Genomic DNA, 8210 nt, shown 5'->3' with positions numbered 1-8210 from the left:
AACAGTCCGGTGCATTGTAGGTAGTGTCGTTTTACAGCCCTACTGTATTCGTCAACTCCTCCATAGCCCCTGACACCCGTAGTCTAATCGGGTGCCCCTGACATGATGAAAATGTATCGCATGCATGAATCTCAGTCCTTTGAAATGTATGATATATGGAATACTCATACATTCATATCAATTCATATATGTATGTTGCCTTACTTGAAGTTCATGACTTAATCTGGAGAGCCCCTGGCATCATGGGAGCAACACTGTGTAAATCAAACTGTTGTATGAGCATGTTAATTTCTGTTCATTCTCACTTCAAATACACTGCTCAAAAAAATAAAGGGAACACTAAAATAACACATCCTAGATCTGAATGAATGAAATAATCTTATTAAATACTTTTTTCTTTACATAGTTGAATGTGCTGACAACAAAATCACACAAAAATTATCAATGGAAATCAAATTTATCAACCCATAGAGGTCTGGATTTGGAGTCACCCTCAAAATTAAAGTGGGAAACCACACTACAGGCTGATCCAACTTTGATGTAATGTCCTTAAAACAAGTCAAAATGACGCTCAGTAGTGTGTGTGGCCTCCACGTGCCTGTATGACCTCCCTACAACGCCTGGGCATGCTCCTGATGAGGCACCAGCATATGGTCTCACAAGGGGTCTGAGGATCTCATCTCGGTACCTAATGGCAGTCAGGCTACCTCTGGCGAGCACATGGAGGGCTGTGCGGCCCCCCAAAGAAATGCCACCCCACACCATGACTGACCCACCGCCAAACCGGTCATGCTGGAGGATGTTGCAGGCAGCAGAATGTTCTCCACGGCGTCTCCAGACTCTGTCACGTCTGTCACATGTGCTCAGTGTGAACCTGCTTTCATCTGTGAAGAGCACAGGGCGCCAGTGGCGAATTTGCCAATCTTGGTGTTCTCTGGCAAATGCCAAACGTCCTGCACGGTGTTGGGCTGTAAGCACAACCCCCACCTGTGGACATCGGGCCCTCATACCACCCTCATGGAGTCTGTTTCTGACCGTTTGAGCAGACACATGCACATTTGTGGCCTGCTGGAGGTCATTTTGCAGGGCTCTGGCAGTGCTCCTCCTGCTCCTCCTTGCACAAAGGCAGAGGTAGCAGTCCTGCTGCTGGTTGTTGCCCTCCTACGGCCTCCTCCACGTCTCCTGATGTACTGGCCTGTCTCCTGGTAGAGCCTCCATGCTCTGGACAATACGCTGACAGACACAGCAAACCTTCTTGCCACAGCTCGCATTGATGTGCCATCCTGGATGAGCTGCACTACCTGAGCCACTTGTGTGGGTTGTAGACTCCGTCTCATGCTACCACTAGAGTGAAAGCACCGCCAGCATTCAAAAGTGACCAAAACATCAGCCAGGAAGCATAGGAACTGAGAAGTGGTCTGTGGTCACCACCTGCAAAACCAGTCCTGTATTGGGGGTGTCTTGCTAATTGCCTATAATTTCCACCTGTTGTCTATTCCATTTGCACAACAGCATGTGAAATTTATTGTCAATCAGTGTTGCTTCCTAAGTGACTCAAATGGCAAATACATTCAAGAGGATAAACTTTTTCCCAAACACAAAGGGGCTAAACTCCGGTGCCCAAACTCTAGGCATGCCCTGGAGCTGTTGCCAGCCACATCATAATTCACATGGGCACAAATGACCTGAGGGCCCAGCAGGAAAGGGTGGCCACAGCACTCAAGGGAGTGATTGAAAAAGCTTCTTCCACTTTCCCTAACGCACAAGTGGTTATCTCCACCCTGCTACCACGAAAATACTTTCACCCTCCCACCATACAGCGGGTGAATGCAAGCATTTCATGAGACTGTGACTCAAAACCTAATGTCTACCTGGACAACCACTCCACCCTGGACTTGAACAGCCTTTACGACCAGGTCCACCTCTACAAGGCAGAAATCCCAACTTTTGCCAGGACCCTGAAGGACGTCACTCTCAACCGTAGCCCCAGCACCTCACACAGGAGTAACAGAGCAACCAACACCCCGCCCAGACCAGCAAGACACCCTCCCAGACCTGCAAGACCCCCTCCTGAAGGACCTGCACCGAGAGAACCCACGCCAAGAGGACCTACACCCAGACCACAGCATCACCAGCCACACCCCAACACGCTAAGACCACCCCAAGCAAACCCTGGCCACACCCTATATAGGCCCCCCCATATCAGACCTATGCCCCTTCTGCCCACCCCATGCCCCTCACCCCTGTGGCAAGGACCTCAACATGACAGCAGGACATATGCCCAGGCCGTGAGCAGAGCAACAGGCCCAACCCCCACTATTACACCCGCCCAAGCACCATCCTGCGACCTAAGAGGTATGTATCAGATGCTCAACATGCTCTGCTCACACCTACTGTGATGGTCCGGGCCTAAACCACACAAAAACAACACTAGACATTATGGAACACAAAGCTTTTACTATCTCATCCTGGAATATACAAGGTCTGAGGTCATCTGCCTTTGGCCTAAAGAGCAGGAACCCAGACTTCATCAAAGAAATTGGAAATACAGACACTGTCATCCTACAAGAAACATGGTATAAAGGAGACGGACCCACTGGTTGCCCTCTAGGTTACAGAGAGCTGGTAGTCCCATCCACCAAAATACCAGGTGTGAAACAAGGAAGAGACTCTGGGTGTATGCTAATTTGGTATAGAGCAGACCTAACCCACTCTATTAAATTAGTCAAAACAGGAACATTTGACATCTGGCTAGAAATTAATAAGGAAATTATCTCAACAGAGGAAAATGTCCTTGTGTGCTACCTACAGTGGGGAAAAAAAGTATTTAGTCACCCACCAATTGTGCAAGTTCTCCCACTTAAAAAGATGAGAGAGGCCTGTAATTTTCATCATAGGTACACGTCAACTATGACAGACAAAATGAGAAAAAAAAATCCAGAAAATCACATTGTAGGATTTTAAAAGAATTTATTTGCAAATGATGGTGGAAAATAAGTATTTGGTCAATAACAAAAGTTTCTCAATACTTTGTTATATACCCTTTGTTGGCAATGACACAGGTCAAACGTTTTCTGTAAGTCTTCACAAGGTTTTCACACACTGTTGCTGGTATTTTGGCCCATTCCTCCATGCAGATCTCCTCTAGAGCAGTGATGTTTTGGGGCTGTCGCTGGGCAACACAGACTTTCAACTCCCCTCCAAATATTTTCTATGGGGTTGAGATCTGGAGACTGGCTAGGCCACTCCAGGACCTTGAAATGCTTCTTACGAAGCCACTCCTTCGTTGCCCGGGCGGTGTGTTTGGGATCATTGTCATGCTGAAAGACCCAGCCACGTTTCATCTTCAATGCCCTTGCTGATGGAAGGAGGTTTTCACTCAAAATCTCACGATACATGGCCCCATTCATTCTTTCCTTTACACGGATCAGTCGTCCTGGTCCCTTTGCAGAAAAACTTTGTCCTCCAAACACGACGAGTTGAGTTTTTACCAAAAAGTTCTATTTTGGTTTCATCTGACCATATGACATTCTCCCAATCCTCTTCTGGATCATCCAAATGCACTCTAGCAAACTTCAGACGGGCCTGGACATGTACTGGCTTAAGCAGGGGGACACGTCTGGCACTGCAGGATTTGAGTCCCTGGGGTCCGCTCACCAACCAAAAATTCACAACACCAAATTGAGACTGCATGCAGAATTCTGCTAAAATATCCTCTGTGTACAACACCAAATAATGCATGCAGAGCAGAATTAGGCCGATACCCGCTAATTATCAAAATCCAGAAAAGAGCCGATAAATTCTACAACCACCTAAAAGGAACTGATTCCCAAACCTTCCATAACAAAGCCATCACCTACAGAGAAATTAACCTGGAGAAGAGCCCCCTAAGCAAAATGGTCCTGGGGCTCTGTTCACAAACACAAACAGACCCCACATAGCCCCAGGACAGCAACACAATTAGACCCAACCAAATCATGAGAAAACAAAAAGATAATTACTTGACACATTGGAAAGAATTTACAAGAAAAAATAGCAAATTAGAATGCTATTGGGCCCTAAACAGAAAGTACGCAGTGGCTGAATACTTGACCACTGTGACTGACCCAAAATTAAGTGTCACGACCGTCTATGAAGTAGGACCAAAGCGCAGCGTTGGTAGCGAACATATTGACTTTAATGAAATACACGAGAATACAAAACAAAACACGATCATGAAGTCCTCAGTGACAACGACTGAACATAGAACAAAAACCCACAAACACAAGGTGAAAACACACAGTTTAAATATGGCTCCCAATCAGAGATAACGAGCCGACAGCTGACACTCGTTACCTCCGATTGGGAGTCATTTGACCAAACACAACCAATGACAAACCAACCAAACAAAACACAACCAAAACGAACACACCCTGGCTCAAAATACAAAGTCCCGGAGCCAGAGCGTGACAGTACCCCCCCCTAAATGCGCGGACTGCGACCGCGCCTCAAAACCCCAAAACAGGGGAGGGCTGGGTGGGCATTACTCCTCGGAGGCGGCTCCGGTTCCGGGCTTGACCCCCACCCTTCTTCAATCCCCCCGTAGCGCCCCCGGTCCGATCTGACCCAGCTGGTAGGATCTGGACTGACGACGCGCACCCCTGGCTTGGCGCGTGAGGCAGGAACGGACCGGACCTGGCTGACGATACGCACCCTAGGCTTGATGCGTGGAGCCGGAACGGGCCTCACCAAGCTGACGACTCGCATCCCTGGCTTGGTGCGAGTAGCAGGAATGGGCTGGATCAGGCTGACGGCTCGCACCCTTGGCTTGGTGCGAGTAGCAGGGACGAGCTGAACCCGGCTGACGACTCGCACCCTTGGCTTGGTGCGAGTAGCAGGAACGGGCTGGACCAGGCTGACGACTCGCATCCCTGGTTTGGTGCGAGTAGCAGGAACGGGCTGAACCAGGCTGACGACTCGCACCGTAGGTTTGGTGCGAGTGGCAGGAACAGGCCGGGTCGGCCTGGCGACGCACACCGTAGGCTTTGCGCGTGGAACAGGAACAGGCCGGGCTGGGCTGGCGACGCACACCGTAGGCTTTGCGCGTGGAACAGGAACAGGCCGGGCTGGGCTGGCGACGCACACCGTAGGCTTAGTGCGAGGAGCAGGAACAGGCCGGGCTGGGCTGGCGACGCGCACCACAGACTCGGTGCGGAGCGCAGGAACGGGCCGGGCTGGGCTGTCGACGCACACCGTAGGTTTGGAGCGGGGAGCAGGAATAGACCGGACCGTACTGGGGACACACACCACTGGCTCTACACCGGGATCTGGAACGGGCCGGACCGGACTGGCAACACCCGCCAGTACCTCTCGCCGTGCCTCTACGCCTTCCATCCCCTCTTCTACCAGTGGCCCCCGTAACCTGGCGGCCTCCTCTGCGACCCCGCTGGACCGCTCCATAGCGGCCTCCTGCTGCCCCGATGTCGTGAGCCCCCCCCTAAAAATTTTCTGGGGTTCTCTCCTCCCCGTGGACCAGGCCTCTATAGTCCTCTCCCAACCTTCGCTCTTCTGTCTCCACCACTCGTCATCCAACTCCTGGAAACGCTGCTTGGTCTCGTTGTGGTGGGTTTTTCTGTCACGACCGTCTATGAAGTAGGACCAAAGCGCAGCGTTGGTAGCGAACATATTGACTTTAATGAAATACACGAGAATACAAAACAAAACACGATCATGAAGTCCTCAGTGACAACGACTGAACATAGAACAAAAACCCACAAACACAAGGTGAAAACACACAGTTTAAATATGGCTCCCAATCAGAGATAACGAGCCGACAGCTGACACTCGTTACCTCCGATTGGGAGTCATTTGACCAAACACAACCAATGACAAACCAACCAAACAAAACACAACCAAAACGAACACACCCTGGCTCAAAATACAAAGTCCCGGAGCCAGAGCGTGACATTAAGAAAATATTTGACTATGTACAGACTCAGTGAACATAGCCTTGCTATGAAAGGCAGCCGAAGGCAGACTTGGCTCTCAAGAGAAGACAGGCTATGTGCACACTGCCCACAAAATGAGGTGGAAACTGAGCTGCACTTCCTAACTTCTTGCCAAATGTATGACCATATTAGAGACACATATTTCCCTCAGATTACACAGACCCACAAAGAATTCGAAAAAAAATCCAATTTGGATAAACTCCCATATCTATTGGGTGAAATACCACAGTGTGCAATCACAGCAGCAAGATTTGTGACCTGTTGCCACAAGAAAAGGGCAACCAGTGAAGAACAAACACCATTGTAAATACAACCTACATTTATGTTGATTTATTTTCCCTTTTGTACTTTAACTATTTGCACATCATTACAAGACTGTATATAGACATACAGTTGAAGTCGGAAGTTTACATACACCTTAGCCAAATACATTTAAACTCAGTTTTTCATAACTCCTGACATTTAATCCTAGTAAAAATTCCCTGTCTTAGGTCAGTTAGGATCACCACTTTATTTTAAGAATGTGAAATGTCAGAATAATAGTCGAGAGAAGGATTTATTTCAGCTTTTATTTATTTCATCACATTCCCAGTGAGTCAGAAGTTTACATACACTCAATTAGTATTTGGTAGCATTGCCTTTCAATTGTTTAACTTGGGTCAAACGTTTCGGGTAGCCTTCCACAAGCTTCCCACAATAAGTTGGGTGAATTTTGTCCCAATCCTCCTGACAGAGCTGGTGTAACTGAGTCAGGTTTGTAGGCCTCCATGATAGCACATGCTTTTTCAGTTCTGCCCACAAATTTTCTATAGGATTGAGGTCAGGGCTTTGTGATGGCCACTCCAATACCTTGACTTTGTTGTCCTTAAGCCATTTTGCCACAACTTTGGAAGTATGCTTGGGGTCATTGTCCATTTGGAAGACCCATTTGCGACTAAGCTTTAACTTCCTGACTGATGTCTTGAGATGTTGCTTCAATATATCCACATAATTTTCCTTCCTCATGATGCCATCTATTTTGTGAAGTGCACCAGTCCCTCCTGCAGCAAAGCACCCCCACAGCATGATGCTGCCACCCCCGTGCTTCACGGTTGGGATGGTGTTCTTCGGCTTGCAACCCTCCCTTTTTTCCTCCAAACATAACTATGGTCATTAATGCCAAACAGTTCTATTTTTGTTTCATCAGACCAGAGGACGTTTCTCCAAAAAGTACGATCTTTATCCCCATGTGCAGTTGCAAACCGTAGTTTGGCTTTTTTATGGCGGTTTTGGAGCAGTGGCTTCTTCCTTGCTGAGCGGCCTTTCAGGTTATATCGATATAGGACTCATTTTACTGTGGATATAGATACTTTTGTACCTGTTTCCTCCAGCATCTTCACAAGGTCCTTTGCTGTTGTTCTGGGATTGATTTGCACTTTTCGCACCAAAGTACGTTCATCTCTAGGAGACAGAACGCGTCTCCTTCCTGAGTGGTATGGCGGCTGCGTGGTCCCATGGTGTTTATACTTGCGTACTATTGTTTGTACAGATGAACATGGTGCCTTCAGGCGTTTGGAAATTGCTCCCAAGGATGAACCAGACTTGTGGTCTACAATGTTTTTTCTGAGGTCTTGGCTGATTTCTTTTGATTTTCCCATGATGTCAAGCAAAGAGGCACTGAGTTTGAAGGTAGGCCTTGAAATACATCCACAGGTAAACTTCCAATTGACTCAAATAATGTCAATTAGCCTATCAGAAGCTTCTAAAGCCATGACATCATTTTCTGGAATTTTCCAAGCTGTTTAAATGCATAGTCAACTTAGTATATGTAAACTTCTGACCCACTGGAAATGTGGTACAGTGAATTATAAGTGAAATAATCTGTCTGTAAACAATTGTTGGAAATATTACTTGTGTCATGCACAAAGTAGATGTCCTAACCGACTTGCCAAAACTATAGTTTGTTAACAAGAAATTTGTGGAGTGGTTGAAAAACAAGTTTTAATGACTCCAACCTAAGTGTATGTAAACTTCCGACTTCAACTGTAATATGACACTTGAAATGTCTTTATTCTTTTGGAACTTTTGTGAGTGTAATGTTTACTGTACATTTTTTCTTTATTTCACTTTTGTTTATTATCTATTTCACTTGCTTTGGCAATGTAGACATATGTTTCCCATGCCAATAAAGTCCCTTAAATTGAAATGAACCTGATGTTTCACCGGATGTATAAATCTGAAGCA

This window comes from Coregonus clupeaformis, chromosome 35 (genome assembly GCF_020615455.1).
Source record: "Coregonus clupeaformis isolate EN_2021a chromosome 35, ASM2061545v1, whole genome shotgun sequence".
NCBI lineage: Eukaryota > Metazoa > Chordata > Actinopteri > Salmoniformes > Salmonidae > Coregonus > Coregonus clupeaformis.
This window is presented reverse-complemented; position numbering follows the sequence as displayed.